The sequence below is a fragment of the Falco punctatus genome, assembly GCF_963210335.1.
Source record: "Falco punctatus genome assembly, chromosome: 3".
Lineage (NCBI taxonomy): Eukaryota > Metazoa > Chordata > Aves > Falconiformes > Falconidae > Falco > Falco punctatus.
Genome location: NC_137582.1, coordinates 3,628,797 through 3,652,979, shown reverse-complemented (window position 1 = coordinate 3,652,979; position 24,183 = coordinate 3,628,797).

Below are 24,183 nucleotides of genomic sequence, written 5' to 3'. Positions count from 1 at the left end.
GTTCTTGGGGTTGCATCAAATTGTACTCAAAGTACAATTAATCTTTAACGGGGCAGAGCTCTGTTTTAATGGAGTTTAACAGCAAGAGACTCAGGACCATCCCTTCTTAAACAACAGAAGCAGTGAAGCTAGGGCTAAAAGATCTTGCTGGTCAATATGCACAGAAAAACTTCATCTCCAGGGAAAGGGAGAAGTTTGAACATATCCAGGATGTATCTTTTGGTCTGAGACATCATGGACCTCCTGGAGGTCAGTTCCAAGACCTTCCCTGTTTGCAAAAGCCGAGCCAATTGTTGATGAAAATACCGCATCACCTTGTTCCATATGCTTTCTTGTTGGCTGAATAGCCTAGAAAAGATTTCTATTAGAGAAGGGAATTTTTTTTCCAAACCAGCTCCAATCAATATACTCACCTTGATCTGAAAGTTCATTGAGGAGAAACCTGTCAAATAGAAAACCTTCAGTGCGGTCATTTATTTGGCACTGTGAGAACAGAGAATAACCTGGCCTAGAAAGGAATGGAGGGTGATATCTCTAAATAACCTTAAAACTTCTTTTGATGGGTGGTTAGAAAATAAGTCAATAACATTATACTTTCCTCTGAGTAATGCCATACTCCCCTTGCCCACAGCAGAAATGTTTATGCTTCAGCAAAGTTGGCAAATCAAAGGTGGATCAGTCCCACCTCACTGCACAAAGAATGTGACAGCAATCCCTGGTTTTCAGAAAGGGCTACATTGCATGAGAAAACATCAGGGGACTGAAGGCCTTTGAAAGGCAAAAGAGTTCCACTCATTTGAACTTTAGTTTATCTGATAGAAATAGCTGTCAGATATATTCAGATTCTCTTTCTTCCTTTCAGTGACTCTGAGACAGGCCTTATTGAGATAAGCCTATGAAAGAAGAAGAAAGGGCAGACAGTCAGCATAAAGCAGTTGTATTGTGTAATGTGACAGAAAGGAAGAGCTGAAGAGCTCAGCTGGAAGTCTGTAGTTAATGTTTTAAATATTGCCCTGTTGAGCTTAAGTGCTGGCCGAAGCAATTTCACATTAATGACAATTCTGCTTTCAAGGCATTCTGCCTAAAAGAAAGCAATGCTGTTAACGCATTTAGCTCTTCTCCAGAGCAAGTTGTGCCTCTGGGGGACCTTGGGGGGACACAGTGAACTGGCTCCCAGGTTCAAAGACATGGGGAGTTTTTCCCAGCAATTCATGAGATGTTCCTACCCTTCTTAACAGGTGCTGAATGTGGTGAACAAGATGTTGAGAACACATTATTCTGTTGTATTTTGCCTAAATACCAGGCAGAATATAACAAGATAGTAACTCTACATCTCACAGAAGAGCATTAAGTTCTTTCATTGGTGAGGTGATAGCAGAGGTTAGAAAACAGCCGTTACTTCACAACAGTATGCTAAGTGGATGCTGCAGGTATTTGTAGATGATTTGCAGTAATGAAAATGGCTTTATTATATGTATGTAACCCATAACTGAATGCACAAATCATCATCTGTGAATACAACTTCAGGAATCAAATGCGGCTAAGAACTTCCTGGCTGAATGTATGGGTCTGTAGTGTAGATCTCTACATTTAGGATGGTCATAGGCTTTTTTCCACCTTAATGTCCATGGAAACCTGGTCAATATAGTCAATGAAGTTTGATGTAAGCACCCAGAGATCAGATGGAGCTGCATTCACTCTGTTTATTAGCTCCCCATTAGGTACAGTAGGAGCTTGGGGTGCTTTCTCAGACTAGATTTTGACATTGTGACCCTGCAGACTTGTGGGAGATGAATCCCTCACAAAATGCTACTTTAATTTAGGGAATCAGATTTTCATGCCCTGAGCCAAATGTAGATAAATTAATGCAGGTCTGTGTCTGGGCGATGCTGCGTGTTTGGGAAGCACATTGACTTACCTTAGGCAGAACACCAGCTTAGCACTTATGTACTTATGGTACTAAGGAAAGAGCTATTGGACCATGCATAAATGACCTATGTGTCAGACTCATTTTTCAAAAGATGTCCCCGTAACAATTCTCTAACAAAGTCAGCTATGATAATTCAAATATGCCCTCTGTTGCAACAGGTGAGATTTCTGAAAAATCTGGTATCAATGATCAATACCCAGTTCTTGGTGACATTCTTGCCTTAGCATTTAAGCCTGCATTCTGCCAGCAAACAACTGGGAGAGAGACTGGGGGATGTATTTTTCCTGATGTTTCCTTTCGGTCTTGTCAAGTTGATGCAAGTGTTTTGTGATGAAGACTATTCCTTCTCATTTCTTGTTTCATCACCTTGCACAAGGTGGGCCTGGGCTACCACAACAGGACTCTGACCTTGGTTGGTTGTGTCATTAAAATGATGTTTAACACTACTACTCATTAAAAAGAATAATAAATAATTAAAAAAAAAAAAAAAAAAGAATACCAATTTCCCTTCAATTAACTGAAGAAAATAAGAAGGTGTCAAAGTCTTATGTCACTTTGATGAGCTTTCCTTGGTGCACAGTTGTGTTTGTGGTGAAATAACAAACTTTATGTAGGAAGGCTAAGTTGCTTTACTCCTGAGCTTGTCTGTGAGACCTAATGATGGCTCAAGCAACAGAGCTTTTGAAAAGCTGGGGAATAATAAAAAGCACTGTGCAAGACATGACTTTTTCCTCCTGCACTTTCATTTCCTAGGAAACAGATGTAAGATCAGTTGGCAGCCTGGCATCAGCCTGCACGCCTTATTTTAAGGGAGTCTATTGTTCATAAAATGTTATGAATACAGCTACTCCACAGATGTGTAGAACTAAATTTGATGTGACATCGGTTTAATGATAACACATGAAACATTCAGAACACTTTTGGTTGTGTTGCCTCATTATATGTGTGATTGCATGCAAAACCACTAGTGAGGCAGAACCTGTGCAAATGACTCATTAATGCTGGCTGCTGATTAAATCCACAGTTCATGCAAATCTTAATAAACCAAAGAAAATAGTGTAAGGGTTATCTAATGTTCTCCAGCCTCCTGAGACTTTTTGATGCTTGCTTTGTTATTGTTTTGGTGCCTATATTCTTCCAGATAATTGTGAAAAATTTCAAAACAGTGAATCATGGGAGTTTAAATGCCTGGTGGATGGGGCCTTTATGAAGCCATTCTCTGCAAGTTCAAAGCTGGTCCAGACTATTAAGGACTGAAATATTTCTGCTAAAGTCACATATGAAATTAATGGAGTTCCTCAAGTGTGTCACAAATTCATTATCCCAACTGGTTGCTGGAAATCGCTTGCTGAAAGCCAAAGATTTTGATGTCTGGAGGAAGCCTGTCAATTGCTTGCACATTCATTATATATGTCTTTTTGATCTGCCAGCTGTCTAACTGGTAGCAAGACTGTGAGCAATTCAGAGCTATCCATATATTTAGTGACTATACGTGACTACCTGGCAGCTCTCTTATCTCTTGGGCAGAATAAGGAACTGAGTAAGGGCTGAATTGTCTCTCCAGTTTTCTCAGTAGAGTCTACAATAAGATCTCTGCCTTACTAAACCACTAATTTTCAAAAACTATATCTTAGCATTTTTGTGGTTTATGCTCATCTCACCAATGTTCTTGAAAGTAGCGAGTGAATCCCAAAGTTGTTAGGTCAAATAGAACTGACAAGCAGAGAGATGGATAATTCATCTCATAAACTATGTTTTCAGGAAAGCAGGGCAAGAATAATAAAATGCTTTGGGGAAAAAAAACAACATACAAACCCACAAAAAAATCCCAGACAAACAAAAGTTGCAAGCAACAACAACATCAGCAGCAACAACAAAACACAAAGAAAAAAAAAAACCAGGAAAATTCCACTTAAGGTAGAATAAATCTTAAAATTCAACATTATATAAATACATATTTTAAAGGTCTAAGGGAAGCATTTCTAGTTATACCAGAAATATATCTGAGCCAACTGGAATGCCATTAGCAAATAATCTGGGTGTGTTACCTGACAGTAGGCGTGTCAGAGGAAAAATTCTGTAGCTCACTGATGCTGCAGAAAGGTGCACACTTGCATGCCCTAGAGCACTGGGTACTACTAGACATTCTTCCTAGCCTGAATGTGCCTCCTCCAAGGCTGTGGGATTGGTTATGAGCAGAACTCTGAGGGTGAACAATGTAGTCAGTTTGTTTGACCTTGAGTGTGGTTGTACAGTGTACAGGACATTTGGGGATATTAAACCGTGGACGTATGAGCTATATTTTCCTAGAAATGAAGGCCAAGTATATTTCATTGACCTAGGCTGAACTTTACAGGTTTCCTACTGTGTTATGCTTCATTAGGCACACTGTTATCTGCCCCGTTATTCCTTGTCCATACCTCAGAAGCAGCCAGGGAGTAATTAAACCAGTCCAAGAAGTCAGGACATCCTGAGTTAATCCAATCTACCTTTCCTTGTAGACTTAGTTTTGTTACGGATGTAGCTTCTGCAAACTCACCACATAATAGCTGGACCATTTTCCTCTTACATGTGAATCACCTATAACCTGTCTGTCATGCAAATTTCTTAGGCTGGGTATGCAAATAATTACACAAATATTAGGTTTATCACTGGAGATTTTTTCCAGCGAACCTATTTTTTCCAACTCATACATGCTAATTAGCTAATACCTGTTTACCACCTTTTTGTATTTTTCCTCCTTTTCTTGAGAGGAGATTAACTGGTGCTAGCTCCTTCAGCTAGCTTCAGTCACACAGGATATGATTGTGTGGCACTGGATCAGTGCTTCCATAATCTGAGCGGAAAGGGACCTTTTAATGAAGACAGTATTTCTCTCCCTGTGCACAGCTCAGAAGCAAAGCAGGCCACCCTGCCAGGCCAAGCACTCTGTGATCAAGGCCTGTGGTGTCAGACTGTCTCCCTACTAACAATTCAGCTAAACTGCTGGGCTGACCTAATGGTCCCTTGGAGGTTTTCTTTATCCCAGAGATGGAATAAATTAGGAACTGTATGTTGAAAACGGCTACTGCAACAGCTTGTGCCAGAGCTAAGCTACTGTGACTGTGTTTACCCTGAAAACGAAGGAGAAAGAAGTTAGAAATGAAGGAAAATATAAGGCAGAACTGTATTGTACTCTGGTCTCAAAATCAAAACACCACCAGTAAGATATTTTTTCTTACATAGAATCACATGCAGCCTCTGTGATTGTTCCAAAACCTTGAATCTGGGATAGGAAACAAGTGTTCAAAAGGTACACTTTCAGCTGATATTTTTTTCCAACAAGCTGAGTCTAAATGAAGGGTGAAACTCCCCAAGCATTTAATTTTGAGAAGTTTTGTAAATTGGTACTTCTATAGCAAGGTGTACCTGTCCTTCCCAGTTCATTGTGCTTTCCAGAATGATGTGATTCTCTAAATCACTTCACCTTCTCCTCTCGCCACTGAAGAGTTGGCTGTCTCAGCAGTCAGCTTTGCACAGATACATCCCTCTATGAACATAGAAACCCTCAGATTGCCTCTGTGGCAGGTCTTTGGTTTTCTTTTCAAGACCTGATGGTAGTAACCACCCATCATGTTTTGCTGAGGCCATACCGGGGCACTCTGAAGTGCAAGTACTGCTCATAAGGGATCTGTGTAATATTTGATGAAAAATAGAGCTGCTGTTCAAGTGAGTTACCCTCACCAAACAATACTCCTGACATCTGTGCTGTGCATACCTGCATGCAGCCATGGCTTATTGCTCATCACATTGTTTTGTACAGCTTCAGGCAGTTTTATGTCTTCCACTGAGACTGACAGCTGCTCCTCACCATAACCCTAGTTCTGTAGTCAGCACGCTTTGTCTCCTACTTCCACAGCTTTCATGCAATTCAGAAAGTCCTTTTCAGAGCTATGACACATTCCATACCATATTTTAGGGTCTGTGGTCTGACTTGCATGGATCCCCCCTGGACTGCTGCCTGACTAATACAATTTCTACAGCCTAAAGGCAGCTTTACAACAGCCATTCAGGCTCTCTTTGTGTTGACATTAGCCATTCTGTTGGTGTTGCATGCAGTAAATAGGAGCCTTTCAAAGTTAATATTCTTTATTTTTATGCAATTTGATGTTACATCAGTGCCTCTGAGAGACATGGTTTATCCAGTTTACAGATCTGGATGCATCCTCAAAGATATACTACTTGTGTCTTCATCTCAACAGGGTATCATCTTTGCTAAGAGAGATAAATTCATTGGTCATGTTAATGTTTTAGCTTTGTTCAACGGTGCTCAGGATGAGTTTTAATACTACCAAGTAGGGTGAAAATTTTTGTGTGTCTTTCTACGGGGCTGGCACTCTCAGACTAAGTATATATGCCAACAGGAGACAGCTAATGAAAGTAACTTTTGGGCTGTGGCAAATCTGGTTAGCTCTGCAACTGAAAAATAGAGATCTAAGTTCTCATTTGTACAGTGCTACAGTTCTCTGAAGTACTGAATGAGCCACTCCAAATGCAAGAGGCGTTAGGATTTTAAAAGGATCTAAATCTCAGCAGAACCTTTGTGTACCATGACAGTAAGATCCCCAGGTTAGAAACAATTTAAATTGTTGGTTTCCAAAGTATCTTTCAGCAGGAGGTCTTAAAATGGCTTTATGGTGTAAACCAATAAACTTATTGGTTTTAGGTACTTCCTACTATAGCAATTAGGCACATAAAAAATCCATCATGCAGAAGACAGGAAGTTTCATTTCTTTTTTTGTTTTCACCTACACAGGAGCAAGAAAACTTTTTGTATGTGGTTTGACATATGGTCTGATGCCTGAATAGTTATTGACATCAGCAGTGAGATTAGGTATACAGATGGAGCAGTGTTAATAGGTCATGAAGAAGGGTTGTGGTGGGTTAACCTTGGCTAAAGGCCAAATGCCCACCCAGCTGCTCTCTCATTCCTCTTACTCAGCGGACAGGTAGGAAAAGTTTGAGGGTTGGGACAAAGAGAGGAGGATCACTTACCAGTTACTGTCACTGGCAAACCAGGCTCGACTTGCGGAAAAGTAACTTAATTTATTGCCAGTTAAAGTGGATTTGGGTAGTGAGAAACGAAGACAAACATTAAAGCAACACTTTTCTCCCCCTTGCTCCAGAAACTTCTTCCCCCAGAGCAGCATAGGAGAGTTGTGTTACAAAAGTTGGTTGGGATATCGCTGTAAAGCTGGTGAGATAGGTTTTGTCAGGTTAATTAACCACCTGGGGTAGCCCTGTGTGGTGCTGTGTTAGGTTTGTACTAATAAGGGTGTGGCCCAGCATCTTCCTTTATCACAGGACACTGAAAATCTCTTAAACTGTTACTGGAGGTTTGTCACAGATAAACCATTAGAACAGTGTCTGACTTTTGATTAAAACAAGTTCAGGTAGAATCTGCTTTCTCTAGATTTTTCTCTTTTAAAATAATGTATATATAATCAAAAAGTTCAAATTGCTGCTACTTGGCCTCTACTGTGCAGGTAGCATCACCAAGTGTTATACTTTAAGCATCTAATGGATCTGTGAGGCTGGCTGGCTGGTTTCCAAGCAGAGCACATGTCCCGTCATGAACTATGGTCAGAAACTGATGCAGAAGAAGGAGAGGCTAAAGTCCATTGATAGAACCTGACAGAGGGAAACATAGCAAATGAGTCACAGACAAATGAGGAACTTGTCAGCTGTTTACTTATAAATTGTTTGACTCTGATTAAACCATTTTAATGCTTTATTTTTCTCACTTAGAGTTACCAATTGCAAAAATTAGGATTTCTCATCTGTTCTACTCTGCATGGTCATGTATATAAGATAAAATAATATCTTTTTTTTTTTTTTTTTTAAAAAAGAAATAAATTATCACTCACTGAGCTATTTCTTGTTTATAGAATGACATTTATTCTGCTACAGGTTGACAGTAAGCAGTATGCTAAAAAAGAGCTGAATTTATTTGTTGCTTGTGATGGAATGAGGAAAATTATCTAAGGATTTGGTCTATAAAAGCTTAATCTCCTTTTTGGATTTTATTACATCATTTTCTCTGTTAACCAGTTTGGTTACTACTAACTGTAAACTACTTCAACTTTACTTTACTTTTTTTTAACCTTTTTTAGCAGTTAAAGCTATCCGGTTTGATTTCTAACTTTTTAAAAAATGTGTAACCAAAACGCACTAATAGCTAACTCATACATGAAGTGAAAACAGTGAAGGGAAAATCAGTGGCTTGGATTAATTTAGTACATAGTAAAGAATGGAATTTGACAGATTCTCGAATTTAAACTCACTGAATAATTCTGGTATGTAGAAAAGACAATATTTTGGAAATATTGAAAACAATTGTTAGTAATTTTTGAGGGATATTGACAGTCCTGAAATAGATACATGCCAAAAAATTCCAACTCTAATCCCGAAATGGTGGATGCCAAAATATCTTCATTGATGTGTAGTGGTTAGTGTGTAGCCAACATATGAGACAGGTAGTCAAAAGTCAGTAACAGACAGAATGACCCTGTACCCTGGCCAACAGTACACCCAAAGGGCATATCTGTGTTGCAGTACTTGATCTAGTGAACATTTAATAGAGTTGAATATGGAATAAAATCAGAACGAGATACTGAGAATATCTCATAAGATTATAGCACACTCAGGGGAATTGGTTAATATGGGTTCAAAGTCTTTCAGAAATAAGGTTTAAACATGCATCTCTCAATTCTGTGGGGTTTGGTTGTTTTTTGGTTTTTTGTTTGTTTTTCAAATACCTCTTCTGTGCAGCTCTGTGAATTGTCTTTACTCTTTTTTTTAGACCTAAAATATTTTTAGAAATAACAGAACAGCTTCAGGAAAGTATTTTCAAAATATGTTTTTTTTTTCAGGCTAAGAACTTGTTGCTTACCTTTTCCTGCTATGAGAAGTGCTATAAAGGACATGCGTGGAGGTAAGGTGGTGATTTGCAACAATAATATTTTGATGCATATAAAAAAGGATGGGAAGGACCTTGGTTGTTGTCTCTTGAGAAATGTGCTCTGATTTTAATACTCTATAACACAGAAAGGATTTTTGTCTCCCACTAATGAAGAGTATGTCTATTCATTAGTATCCAGTTCCTAGATTCTGTTACAGCTTAATTGTAATACAAACAATCTGCTTACTGGTAAAGGAAAATATATTATATTTTATATTATCAGAAACAGAAGGGATTATTTAAAAAATAGAGAAGTAAAATATTAAACAAAGAAAAAGAAAAGATACACAAACTTATATGTGAAAAGGAATTAAGAAGTTCAGAAGATCAGTTATATTCAATTTAGTCACATACTAGCCTGGACTACAAGGGTAGAAACAGAAATTATATATTTATATATATATAACTATAACTAAATAAGTACATAGAGAGATATTGGAAGAAAAAAGTATTTTTCTAAGTGTTTTGGATTTTGCTTCACAATTTCAGCCTTTTGTCCTATAAGTTAGAAATCCATTTCCCACAAGATACCATTTGTTATTAAGAAATAGTTATTTTTTCCAAAGTTAAATGGATGTTGGAGTTCTCAGCTCTATGACTCACATACTTTTTTCTTTTTCTGTTTCTTGAGTGCTGTCACTCTTGAAACCATGGGCTGCATTAAACTATTTTTCAAAGCTTATACTTGTTACCTTTGAAACAAAGCATAAATAATATAATAAAACAAACAAACAAACAAAAAAAAAAAACAAAATAAAAGCCAAAAATGTGAGAGATTCAAAATATGGTCTGCTTCTTTGTGTGCTTTTCTATGCCATGGTATAAAATCTTTTTTTTTAGTGAGAAATATCAGCAGGTAACTGAGATCACTCAATAGTGCAAGTTCAAATGCCTTTGAACTTATTGGCCACTGTTTCTAGTTTTCTGTCCATTTATTTAAAATAGTTACACACTTCAAAAGTTATGAACTTATTATGTATTAAACAATAGACTTTAATTTAACACTTTAAAAATATTGCAGATAGTCAAACAACAAATATCTGCTGTAACCATGATAAGGGAAGACAAAGTTGATTATCTTCCTCAAATGTTATTCAGGTAAACTTTAGAATAAGTGATATACATTCCATGAAATTTGGCACACTTGCATTTCAGAAAATCATCAGTCACTGGTTGACTATCACTATTTCTGTTTCCACATGGGTCTCCTGAAGAAACCATGCAGAATGAATGACGACCTTAATAGTATTTTAAAAGCAGTAATTTTTATGGATATTTTTAGTGTTAAGTCATTGATAAGTTGATTCTCAGAGCTGGGATCAGAGACGTGAACTTTGCTGGCTTATTTTACAGAAGTCAACAAAATTATGTAATGAATATGTAATCAGGACAGTGACCTTCTTGCCTTCCTTTAAGTGGGAGCTGGAGTATTAATAAGTATGTCTTTAATTTATGAAGTAAAAATGTTAAAATTATATAAGGAAAAAAAATATTGATTTTGGAGGCAGTTCTTCTGGCCTAGGGGTACCAGACTTGGTGGAACAATGTCTCTTTAAGTCTGAGTTATTTCAGAAATGTGCTTCCATATTCAAACTATTTAGAAAAAAAAAAAAACCATCACAGCTATTTCATATTCAGTATAAATCCTTCCCTGGAGGTCTGCAGTGAGCTCACAATTATAATTGTAAATTTCCAAATGGCAAGTTTTACATGCTAAAATATACTTTGTATTTAGGGGGAGAGATCCAGAAGTCAAGATTTAATTGTTTTATACCTTAAGAGGTATGGGATGAAAATACTAAACAGTAACCACGGCAAAATACCTTGTATTAGAAAAGCTCAAGACCAGAGAAGGGAAACAAACAAACCTACATAAACGTAACCGGCTCCTAAAAACATACTTTGTTTTAAAATGTAAATGAAATGTGCTTCATTTCACTGTGTAAATTTGCATATTATCTCCTTCTCCCTTTTCAGTATCCTCGACCAACAGCTGTGACTTGTCAAAACTTGCCAGCACAAGGGAAAAAGAAAATGAAGGGGCATATTGGAAACTGTGTCAGCTTATCTATTGCTTTCAGTAAAATGTAATTGCTGAAGATGCCATTAAGAGGTGTCTGAAAAAATGTGTTAAGGCTGCCTAAATTGTTGTTTGTTTGTTTTGTTTTGTTTTGTTTTTTTTCTCTCCCTTTAATAGCAGTGGTGTGATACCTAGGAAGGGCAGAAGCAAGAGAACAGAACATCTTGTGTGCTTTTCTCACAAGTTGCCTCTCTGTGATGAAGAGCTGCTGAAGCTGATATCTTTGCAATGAATTTGACAGAGTCCTTCATCAAGGGTGTTTTGCAGTGCCCTTTATACTCCTTCTTGTGCTCTGAACCCCTTCATCAGCCCTGCTCCTTTCTGATGCTCACTTTCACTCCTGAAGCATCATGTATGATACAACAAAGAGCTTGAGGTTTCTGTTACCACGCAGTGAGGTGAAGGGAGCACGTATGTTCAAAAAAACCTCTGTCAGGTGAACCTCCAAGCATTGTCCTTTGTACCAGTGAGAGGGATCAGGCCTGTGTCATTGCTGTTGAGTGTGTACTAAAAAAAGAGGCCATGTCTGGCTGCGGAAGTGATATGTCTGAGAAGATGGACTGAATTCTGAGCCACAGCTTTCTCTGGCTGTTAGGTAGGAATTGAAGGTGGCCACAGAGCAATGCAGCATCTGCTGTCCTCAGTGCTTTATCCATGTGCTTTGTCAGAGTCATACTAAGATTCGAGACTGCAGTATTAGTGTGAACCATAGAGGACCTTCATTTCTCACAGATTCCACATCTGGCTCCAGAGGTGAGTCCCTAGTCACAAGCATACCTTATAATATTGGGATTTAGGTGCATTACTGTCATGCAATGCTGCAGTGAGGGTAATACATGAGACACTCTAAGAGCTCAGATTGTTCACTGAGCCGCCTATACAGAGATGGAAGCATGTACCTTTATCACTGTGGCTTTGCATTTCAAACGAAAAAGGTTCTTAACATCTGACAGGATTCAGATATGAGTGGGAATGCTCTAGTGGCAGAAACTTAGATTTTTACTTTCAAGGGAAGAGAAGGGAAAGACAAGGAATGATGTAAGGAGTGATGGAATTCTTTTTCACCCTGCAGATAAAGTGTGCAGTGAAGAAGACTCTGAAGTGGAAGTCAGGATGTCGGTGGTTAGAAGTGAAGTGTCGGAGCTGCCATAAGGTGATTTATGGAATGTGGGGTTATCAGATTTCAGTCTAGAAACAGACCGAGCTGCACTAAATTATCTGTGCTTTTCTGATGAGTGGATCAGGCTTCTTTGTGTTTTCTGGCTGGCCTCATTAAGTTTCTATAATTATCATTTTATTGATAAAGTGCCTACTCTTGGTGAGACTCAGGGGGTGCTGCACAATTAAAGTAACAGATTATGTGAATGTAAGATAATATACTAACAGAACCAAACTTGTCTTACAGAAAAAAAATCATTGGTAGCTGGGATTCTTTCCTAATACTAGAACTTAAGAGAGTGTACTTTTCTGGCAGTGAAAAATCTATCCATTCCAATGGTATTTTCTTTAAAACCTAGCCTATTTCTCATTGGAATGGCTGACAATTAGCTGTCAACCAACCTAAGTACTAATGTCTGTCTCTACAGTCTGTCTCCATGGTTTTGCCACAAACCTATAAAATTGATTTTCTAAATTCTAACTAACTTCTAGCTTTTGAGTTAGATTTCTAAAATTAGGGAAAATTAGTCTAGGCCATCAAGATATTATAGTTAAAAAATCTGAAATTCCAAGTTAGGTTCTCACTCAAATAAGAATGTAGGGACATAGGACAAGGATGGAGATACACAAAGCAATTTAGGCACACAGCTGTTTTGTCTGCCAGATTCTCTTTATCATCATCATCATCATCAGGAGATGAAAATGACTGATGGCAAGCCTTCACCAAAAGGACTTAGGCATTGTGGTACTTAGTGATGCATAATGTGAGATGGAAGTGCCAAGGTGGACAGGAATTCATAATGATGGGTTAAGCGAATGTGTTAACCCCATGTGGAGGGAATAGTTACGGCTCCTGCTTTGTCATTCATGCGAGCCCAAAAACCCATCAGTTCTCCAACAGAAAAAATTCCAAAGACATCTGTCCTCACTGTGAGCTCATATACCTCTAGGAAATCACATCCAGATTTGCCTTTCAGAGTGCAGACCTTTGTGTCATAGTTAGGAGTCCACTAGAAATGTTGTTGTTTTTCTCCAAATTACTTCTGTACTGTTTATCCAGTTATTATCTAATTAAGCAACATCTAGTTCTTTTCCTTCTTAGGTGAATGGCCTCACCAACATGTGGTAAACTCATTATTCATTCTGTTTGCCTTCTTTCTTAACCCCCAGATTTTGTCCTTTTGAATATCTAGAGAACAGCTTTACCAAGACAGGAGGAAAGTACTTCAAACCAACTGGCTAGGTACCAGGAAAAGGTGGTGGTGAGATCAGGAAGGACCTACAGATGAAATTTTATGTGGGTCTTTACCGTATCATGTAAAGGGGAGATATATCTCTCCTTTCCTTTAGAACAGGATAAGAAGATTAGGCATAGTAATAAATAATCTAGCAAATGGAACATCTTTGGGGATGAAGATCTGTGTGTCTCCTACTTTCCTGTTTCTAAGCAGTCTGAAGTAAAAGATAAGTGCTAAACCAGTATCTTGCCAAGATAAAGGCACTCGGTATCATCATTTATGTGCCTGCATTTGTTAAGCAAAGTTTCCCTTTGCAGGTGGCTCAGACTCCTGAATGCTGTGTGTTTAGAATCAGTCACTGTCACCAAAGTGAATATAAAGTCAATAACTGGAAGGTTATGGCAGGATGAAAAAGGCCTTTAAGAGCCCAGACACGAAGGCAGAAGGAGTCTCTCATTCATTTTGATGCTGATTGGGTCCATGTAATTATGCTAAATCTTCTTGCTTCTATAAGATTACCTGCACTGTGTAAAATAAATAAATATTTAGCACTTTCATCTTGTGGGTAATGCTATCATTCTTCTTTTAATTACTATACCATTTTTAATAATGATGGGTAGCACTTGTCATGTGCTTGCAAATGTGAAAGGTGTTTATCTGTCCCTGACTTTCTATAATAAGACAATATTGGAGAAAATTGTTCTCTGCAATTTCTTAAGATTAAAATAACGCTTATATAAATAATAATAAAAATATACATCCTAGCTATGTGTCTGAAAGCAGGTGACTGAATCCTTGGTTTATACTGGAAGACAAAATGAGTTCCATAAGCAACAAACCTCAATTTCAGAGTATATAGATGTTCAAAATTTCAGTCAGTGTCTAAACTACCATTAGAGCCCATGCGAATCTAGCCAACTCAGACAGCAGGACCTCAGTTCAACCAGCCACACACAAATGCTTGTTTCGGACTAAGCTGCATTTCTGTCCAGCCACTGCAGCCTGCTGGTTCCCAGTGTAGCTACACACTCTGCCACCAGCAAAGGTGATCAGGGATGGGAAGCTCAGGAAAGGACAGAGGCTGCAAACATGGCAAAAAAAGAAATCCCGACTGACTTGCCTACCCTTTATAAAATTCTTCTGTATGTTGGGCCCAAGCCTTTGATGGATGACAAAAGATTGCAACTCAACCACATAAAACACAGCAACCAGTGGTAGTCCAAGCAAACAATTTCTTGTTTCTACAAAAACATGGTTTGCATTTACCTTACTTGGACAAACAACTCATGACAGACAGACATGTGGATTTGCTGCTTGTACTGTACAGCTTTTCTGTGGTAACTGGGATGGACTTCAAATTTTCACTTAGATGGTTACTGATTTCAGGATAACTTCATATATTTATATATCTAAATTTAGATATATATACATGTATGTATAAATATATACACATATACATGTGTAGTACATATAAAATTATGTAATCTCCATTAACTCTAGGTAGTGGCTCAGGAATTTAGGAATTAATTTTTTCAAAGTACCATTTACAATGCAATGGAGTGAGAGGGAGGGCACCAACTGCAAGCATGATCAAGAAACCAAATACAACCTCTCCCCATTAAAAACTAAGAATAGAAGAGGAAGCTATTCAGAAAGTGGTATAAACTCACTGTGTTTTGTACCATTCTCTAACGTCTCATGAGTAATGGCTTGTCAGCCCTTGACTTACTGCTGTCTTCTTGAAGAAACATTTCAGAAAACTAGCAGTATTACAAACCAGGGATGCTACCTTCTGAAGAGAATAGTAGAATCTATGCCACATGCCTTTCCATCATTTGTATGCATGCAATACAAAAATCTGATATTATCTCAGGTTTTACTGTTTTTCAAGTCTTTTAAATTTCTACTGCTATTTAAAATATTTTCGTGCTCTATGAAGATCAGTGGTCACCAGTTTACATGTCCTTACTACAACCACAGGAGCACACACAAATACAAACACAAAACCACATACACAGACATATTGTCCTTACATACATATTTGCATGCATATATAGAATCATAGAATCATTTAGGTTGGTGAAGACCTTTAAGACTATCAAGGCCAATGGTTAAGCTAGCACTGCCAAGTCCACCACTCAACCATGTCCCTAAGTGCCATAACTACACATCTTTTAAATATCTCCAGAGGCTGTGATCCACCACTTCCCTGGGCAGCCTGTCCCAGTGATAGACAACCCATTCAGAGAAAAAAAAAAAAAAATCCTACTAGGCAATCTAAACCTCTGCTGGTGCAACCTGAGGCTATTTCCTTTTGTTCTATCACTTGTTACTTGGGAGAGAATGCGGCGAATGAAGAGACGGGGTGCAGCTTGATGCAAGCAAGTTGTCCATTTATTAGTGATTTTCTTACAATTATATACATTTCTATCTTCTACATATTACACGCTGATTGGTTAAATCTTAAGCATAAAAAACACTGATTGGTTGACATTTAAGGCACACCTTTAAAACAATAGGAACTGATTAGTTTACCTTGTCATAGCAACAATTTCTATGCTAAGATTAGGGGGTTTCCTCCTACGTGACTTTCTTAATTAATAAAGTTCCTTATCGGCACTATCCGTTCCCTTATCTGGCTACTTGTTCCTCTTTGTCCATCTGGTTGCTATCTCAACTGCAACGGCTCAAGAGTCTGCAGTTAGCTTGCTCCTTTGTTCCCAGGGCTTGTGCCCTACAAGTTCTAACATGTCTCTATTTATCAGGCTAACAGTACTTGGACTCTTGTTCTTGAGGCCTTGTCCTACAAGAGAAACCACTCATTATAGGAAAAAAACACCCAAGTTCAAGACCGTCTAAGGAACTGGAAGGTACACAGGACCATGGGACCTGATGAGATGCATTTGCAGCTCCTGAGGGAAGTGGCTGATGAAGTGGCTAAACCACTATCCATCATAATGGCAGTCTAGTGAAGTTCCTACAGACTGGAAAAAGGGAAATGTAACCCCACTTTTAAAACAGGAAATAAGGAAGACACAGGAAACTACAGGCTGGTCAGTCTTACCTCTGTGCCTGGCAAGATCACAGAGCAGATCCTCCTGGAAACTATGCTATGGCAAATGGAGAATAAGGAGGTGATTTATGACAGACAGCATGGGTTCACTAAAGGGCAAATCATGCTTGACCAATCTGGTGGCCTCCTATGATGGGGTTACAGCATTGATGGATGAGGGAAGAGCAACTGATGTCATCTACTTGGACTTCTGCAAAGCCTTTGACGCTGTCGTGAATGACATCCTTGTCTCTAAACTGGAAAGACATAGATTTGATGGTTTGACTACTCAGTAGATAAGGAATTGGCTAGATGACCACTCTCAAGTAGTTGTGGTCAATGGCTCAATGTCCAAGTGGGGACTGATGATGAGAGGCATTCCTCAGGGGTCTGTATTAGGTTCGATGCTGTTCAACATCTTTGTCAGCAACATGGGCAGTGGGATTGAGTGCACCCTCAGCAGGTTTGCCAACAACACAAAGGTGTGTAGTGTGGTTGAGACCCTGGAGGGAAGGGATGCCTTGACAGGTTTGAGAGATCACCCTATTAATCTCATGAAGTTCAACAGGGCCAAGTGGAAGGTCCTGCACATAAGTCAGGGCAATCCCAAGCAAAAATACAGGCTGGGCAGAAAGGATGGGGAGCAGCCTCAAGGAGAAGGATTGGGGGTGCTGGTGGATGAGAAGCTCAACATGGCCCAGCAATGTGCACTTACAGCCCAGAAAGCCAGCCATACCCTGGGCTGCATCAAAACAAGTGTGGCCAGCAGGTCAAGGGAGGGGATTCTACCCCCTCTACACTGCTCTTGTGAGACCCCACCTGGAGTACTGCGTTCATCTCTGGAGCCCCCAGTATAAGAAGGACATGGGCCTGTTGGAGTGAGTCCAGAGGAGGGCTACAAAGATGTTCAGAAGGCTGGAGCACCTCTCCTGTGACAACAGGTTGAGAGAGTTGGTGTTGTTCAGCCTGGAGGAAGGGTCCAGGGAGACCTTATAGCAGCCTTCCAGTACTTAAAGGTGGCCTAAAAGAAAGCTGGGGAGACACTTTCTACAAGGGCCTGTAGTGATAGAACAAGGGGTGAATGGCTTTAAACTGGAAGAAGGTAGACTTAGACTAGATATTAGGAAGAAATTCTTCACTATGAGGGTGGTGAGACACCGGATCAAGTTGCCCAGAGAAGTTGTGGATGTTCCATCCATGGAAGTGTTCAAGGCCAGGTTGGGTGGGGCTTTGAGCAACCTGGTCTGGTGGAAGGTGTCCCTGCTCATGGCAGCAGGGGTGAAACTAGATGACTTTGAAGGTCCCTGCCAACCCAAATCATTTTATGTTTCTATAAGAGCAACACCCACCTCACTACGCCTCCTTTCAGGTAGTTGTAGAGAGCGATAAGGTTTCCCCTGAGTCTTCTTTTTGCCAGGCTGCACAACCCCTGTTCCTTCAGCCGCTCCTCATAAGACTTGTGCTCCAGACCCTTCACCAGCTCTGTTGCCCTCCTCTGGACACGATCCAGCACCTCAATGTCTTTTTTGTAGTGAGGGGCCTAAAATTGAACACAGGATTTGAGATACAGCCTCACCAGTGCCAAGAACAGGGGAACAATCACTTCCCTAGTCCTGCTGGCCACACTGTTTATGGTAGAAGCCAGGACGCTATTGGTCACCTTGGCTACCTGGGCACACTGCTGGCTTATGTTCAGCTTATGTCAACTAGCACCACCAGATCCTTTTCCACCAGACAACGTTCCAGTCACTCTTCCCCAAGCCTGTAGCTTTGTGGGGGGTTGTTGCGGCCCAAGTACAGGACCTGGAACTTCTTGTTGAACTTCATACAATTGGCCCTGGTCCATCGATCTAGCCTGCCCAGATCATGCTGTAAAGACTTCCTACCCTCAAGCAGATCATCATTCCCCCCCAACCTGGTGTCATCTGCAAACTTATTGAGGGTGCACTCAATCCCCTCATCCAAACCGTTGATAAAGATACTAAACAGGGTGGTTCCCAATACTGAGCCCTGGGGCACACCACTTGTGACTAGCCAGCTGGATGTAACTCAGTTCACCACCCGTCTTTGGGCTTGTCCTTACAGACAGTTTTTAACCCAGCAAAGAGTACACATGTCAAAACCATAAACAGCCAGTTTCTCCAGGAGAATGCTGTGGGCTGCAGTGTCAAAGGCTTTACTAAAGTCAAGGTAGACAACATCCACAGGCTTTGCCTCATCTACTAAGTGGGTCACCTTGTCCTAGAAGGAGATCAAGTTAGTCAAGCAGGATGTGGCTTTCATAAACACATGCTGACTAGGCCTGATCACCTGGTTGTCCTGTATGTGCCAAATGATGGGACTCAGGATGACCTGCTCCATAACCTTTTCTGGCACTGAGGTCAGACTGACAGGCTTGTAGTTCCCTGGCTCCTCCTTCCAGCCCTTCTTCAAGATGGGTGTCACATTTGCTAACTTCCAGTCAACTGGAACCTCCCTGGTTAGCCAGGACTTTCCATAAATGATGGAAAGTTGCTCGGTGAGCACTGAAGCCAGCTCCGCAGTACCCTTGGGTGGATCCCATCCTGCCCCATAATCTTGTTTAAGTGATGTAGCAGATGGCTGACCATTTCCCCTTGGATTACAGGAGTTTCATTCTGTTCCACACCCCTGTCTTCCAGCTCAGGGGGCTCAATACCCTGAGAACAACTCATCTTAATATTAAAGACCAAAGCAAACGAGGCATTTTAGTCCTCCTGAGTTGCCTGCTCCTTCTTCCAAAGGTAATAAACTCCTTTTTTCCCTGAGTTCTAGCCAAAACTCTCGGTTCAGCCAGGAGCTGATCTCCTTCCCTGCCAGCTCTCCTTCTGGCACACGGGGACAGCACGCTCCCACGCCTTTAAGATGTTCTTCTTGAAGAATGTCCACCCTTCCTGGACTCCTTTTCCCTTCAGGACTGCCTCCCAAGGGATTCTGTCAACCAGGCCCCTATACAGGCCAAAGTCTGCTCTCTGGAAGTCCAAGGTAGCAATTTTGCTGACTCTTCTCCTGACTTCCCTGAGAATCGAAAACTATCATTTCATCACTGTTATGCTGAAGATGAACTCTGACCATCACATCACCCACAAGTCCTTCTCTGTTCAGGAACAACAGGTCCAGTGGGGAGCCTTCCCTAGTTGGCTCCCTCCCCAGCTGTGTCAGGAAGGTCCCTTCCACACACTCCAGGAGCCTCCTAGCCTGATTCCTCTCTGCTGTGTTTTATTTCCAGCAGACAGTTGGTCGTTGAAGTCCCTTATGAGAACAAAGTTAACGATTGTGAGATTTCTCCCAGCTGCTTAATTTTCTCTGCCTCTTCATCCTGGTTAGGTGGTGTATAAAAAAATTCCGCCATGGTATCTGCCTTGTTGACCTTCTGCCTGACTCTTATTGCTAAACACTCAACCTCATCATCACCATCATTAAGCTCTAGACAATCAACCCCCTCCCTAATATACAAACATACCTACTGCCCCTCCTTCCTTGATTACCCTTTCTGAAGAGTTTGTAGCCATTGATTGCAGCGCTCCAGTTGTGCAAGTCATCCCACCGTCTTTCCATGATGGCAACTATATCGGAGTTTTCCTGTTGCACAATTGCTTCAAGCTCCTGTTTGTTGCATGTGCTGCATGCATTGGTGTAGATGCACTTCAGTTGGGCTATTGATTCTGCCACCTTTTTTTGTGTGGAGAAGCCCTAATTCCTCTGTGACCATACTCAAGCATCTCAGTGGTTTCTAACACATCAATAACCCTTGTGTCCTTGCTGCTGCACGGATTTCTATTCCTTCTACTGAGACAGCAGACTGAAGGACTTCATTAGCACATCATCCCTCAAATACTGGCATGCTGGCCCCCAGGATTATCCCTTTCCCCCTTCAAATGAAAAACTCTTTCAATGAGCCTTGTTAACTCCTGTGCAAAGATCCTTTCCCCACTTTAAGATAGGTATATGCTGGTTTTTGCCAGTAGGGTCGGTGTTATATAAACCAACTCATGATCAAAACCCCCCAAAATTCTGCCAGTGACACCATTCACAGAGCCAGGTGTTGATCTGCTAGGTCTTCCTCTTTCTTCCCTCATCTTTCCCTGTAACTGGAAGGACAGAGAACACTGCCTGTGTTCCTGGTCCCTTAATCAATTGTCCCAAAGCCATCAAGTCTCTTAATTGCCTTCGGATTTCTTGTTGCAACTTTCTTACTTCCTACCTGAAAAAACAGTAACGGATAATAATCTGAGGGCCATACCAGGGTACAAAGCTTTCTATTCATGTCTTCCCAGGCCCCAGGGACACAGCAGACTTCCCTAAGAAGTGGCTCTGGTCAGCATACTGGGCCTTCTGTTCCCTTCAGAAGACAGTCTCCTATGACAATGACCTGGTTGGTTTTTGTTTTTTGTTTTTTTGTTTTTTGTTTTTTTTTTTGTTTTTTTTTTTTTCTTTATTGAAGCAGTTTTGACAGAGGGCATGGGCAAACTTAACCTTAGCAACAACTCTAACCTAGATGAACCATCATCCTCATCATTGGATCCACTTGCAGAGCCTCGTAGCTATTACACCAGGGCATCTGGGAGGGTGGGATAGTCACAGAGGTGATGCACCTGCTGCACTGGGCAGGCACTTGTCACCATTGCCCCCTATCCCTTAAGTCACCACCTTCTGCTGGGTGGAGAGAGGATAGGGAATCCTCCATATCATGTGTCCTGTTTGCATGCCAGGCTTGTCCCAGGGAAGGCGGGGTATGATCTGAGCAATCTCCCTCCCTCTATGATACTCATTAACCTACTAATCTCCTCCCAGAGCTCTGCCACTGAGCATAGGAGTTCCTCCAGCTGGGTGCACCTCCCACAGGATTGCTCACCGCTGCTGTCCAGTAGTCCGTAAATGCAGGGCACAGCCTGCAGCCTGGCACTAGGGCAGCAGTATGTTCCCACTGGGGCTGTTTGGGCGCCTGTGTCAGTTGTGGTGGATGCAAAGCTTAGAGAGACCACGACAATTCTGGTCGCTAGCACACCAGATTGCTTCTTTTACACACATTGGGGTTTGGCTGCCGTTGCTCCTGTCCTCATACAGATCTCTTTGGCCACCATGGCACGAGCTGCAGGCTCCTGGTGGGTGTCTCAGCAACCCTGAGGTTGCCACAGAGCAGGAGTGCTCTGCTGCTGATCGTGCCAGCACCAGAGCTGCTCACCTTGGAGATTGAGTATATATTTATATGTATGTATATATTTTATCTATACATGTATGTACAATTTATATGTCTATATTGTACACCCAAAAATAGAAATTTGCATCAAAATCTGTTTGGTTTGGTTGTTGGTTTTTGGTTTTTTTTTTCCATCAAATGAAATTCTGTTTTTAAAGGCAAAGTACAGAACTTATATCTCAGTCATTACATTGGAGCTGGCTAATGATTCACAACAAAAAATTTTGGAAAGGTTTTTTAGGCTAGGATCATTCTGCTGTCTAATACCTGTGGCCAGAAAGGAAAGATGATGCACAGTGAACACACCAGATGTCAAAGGCAGTTACAGTGGGAAGAGGCTTGATGCTTTGCCATTGTATGGATTGCTCTAGACAGTGTAGCGAGCCAGTAAGGTAATGATGTGGAAAAAGAAAAAAAGGTTACAAAAAAAAGTCAACAGAAAGGTGCTCTTTCTACAGAAAAGAAGGCAAGAAAATATTCAAGAAAAAGGGGAAATCACAAATGTAAAGCCGTTTTATTTATTTATTGAGATGCCAACTTCACATGTGAAATAGTCATATGTAAGGGAGCTCTGTGGCAAAGTGGAGTGGGCTGCTAAGTGTAATGGGCTCCCAGAAAAAATGTCAGCAAGAAAAAGGAAATCCTAATGGAAGGGGAAGAGAATGAAGGGTGAAGAATGGGAACAGAACATGACAAACCAAAGATCAGAATTAGAATAAAAGCCACAGGCAGCTGTGAGGTTCCTGCCTTTCTGGGGACAAAATCCTGTGGCCCATAGTTTCAGGTGCCTTGCAGGTATTTAATTCAGTGGGAGAAAGCTCTCTCAATTAATGTAGATATAAAGGTTTAAGTGTTTTCATTCCTTCTTGATAACAATGAAGGTCATAAGGAGGATACATAATCATGACTGGGGGGAGAGGAACAGGTCCTAGTTCATGAAACTTAGAATTTCACAAAATAATTGATAGAAAAGATAGAGGAAATGAGTGCAGTATCTTTTTTTTCCCCTTGTAACACATAATACCCATTTATGAATTATGACCCCAGTAAGGCTTTATACATAAAGCAAAAAGGTGATCCCTTTAGAAAGAGATTTGTGCAATGACATGCCAAGAGACAGAGGAAGGTAGCACATCCAAAAGTGGGCAAGTACAACAAATGATATAAAATTCCTTAGATCAAAGCAACATGATAGAATGTAGCGACACATAGCAGCAAGTCAAGCACTGTAATTTTGTAAATATGGCATGGCTAGCAAAGGAAAATTAATATATTCTATTACGTCAACTTACATATGTTGGGAAAAAATGTAAAAAGACTAAGGAATACCAATTATTTTACAGGCATTGTGAGAAATAATGATTTTAAGAAGAGGTCTGAAGGAAAGCAAGTTCTGCAGACCCTGGTGGGGAGTTCCTCCTATACATCACAGAAAGGATGATTTTTTTTTGTTTTAAAACAAAACATAGGACATTTGGTGATTAAGGGAAACTTGACTTCGTGATATCAAAAGACAACACTGGTCAGGGCTGTGAAGATGCTGGATAGGGAATTATACTTGTGTTTAATTTGGAAGAAAATAATGCTTCTCTCAACCTCTTTTCTTCATGATTCAAAGAAATTCAAAGAGCAATTTCTGTAATATTCATGATCTCAATGAGTTTTCCTCTGTCATTTGTGAAAGAGGAAGGCCTTGTTTGTCCCTTGGTGTAATCATGGTGGATATATTCAGTAGAAATCATGGGTTTCATTTTCTGAAGGCAGAAATTGTTAGGTGATTAAAAAACAAAGACATCTAATCTCTCTAATAAAAAAGAAGAGGTCAAAAGGTATCAGAGCAGGCTTCACGTGATTAGTCTATGAGATACCTTTTTTTCCTTTCCTTTTTCCCTTCCTTTCCTTTCCTTTCCTTTCCTTTCCTTTTTCCCTTCCTTTCCTTTCCTTTCCTTTCCTTTCCTTTCCTTTCCTTTCCTTTCCTTTCCTTTCCTTTCCTTTCCTTTCCTTTCCTTTCCTTTCCTTTCCTTTCCTTTCCTTTCCTTTCCTTTCCTTTCCTTTCCTTTCCTTTCCTTTCCTTTCCTTTCCTTTCCTTTCCTTTCCTTTCCTTTCCTTTCCTTTCCTTTCCTTTCCTTTCCTTTCCTTTCCTTTCCTTTCCTTTCCTTTCCTTTCCTTTCCTTTCCTTTCCTTTCCTTTCCTTTCCTTCCCTTCCCTTCCCTTCCCTTCCCTTCCCTTCCCTTCCCTTCCCTTCCCTTCCCTTTCCCTTCCCTTCCCTTCCCTTTCCCTTCCTTTCCCCTCCTTTCCCTTCCTTTCCCTTCCCTTCCCTTCCCTTCCCTTCCCTTCCCTTCCCTTCCCTTCCCTTCCTTCCCTTCCCTTCCCTTCCCTTCCCTTCCCTTCCCTTCCCTTCCCTTCCCTTCCCTTCCCTTCCCTTCCCTTCCCTTCCCTTCCCTTCCCTTCCTTCCCTTCCCTTCCCTTCCCTTCCCTTCCCTTCCCTTCCCTTCCCTTCCCTTCCC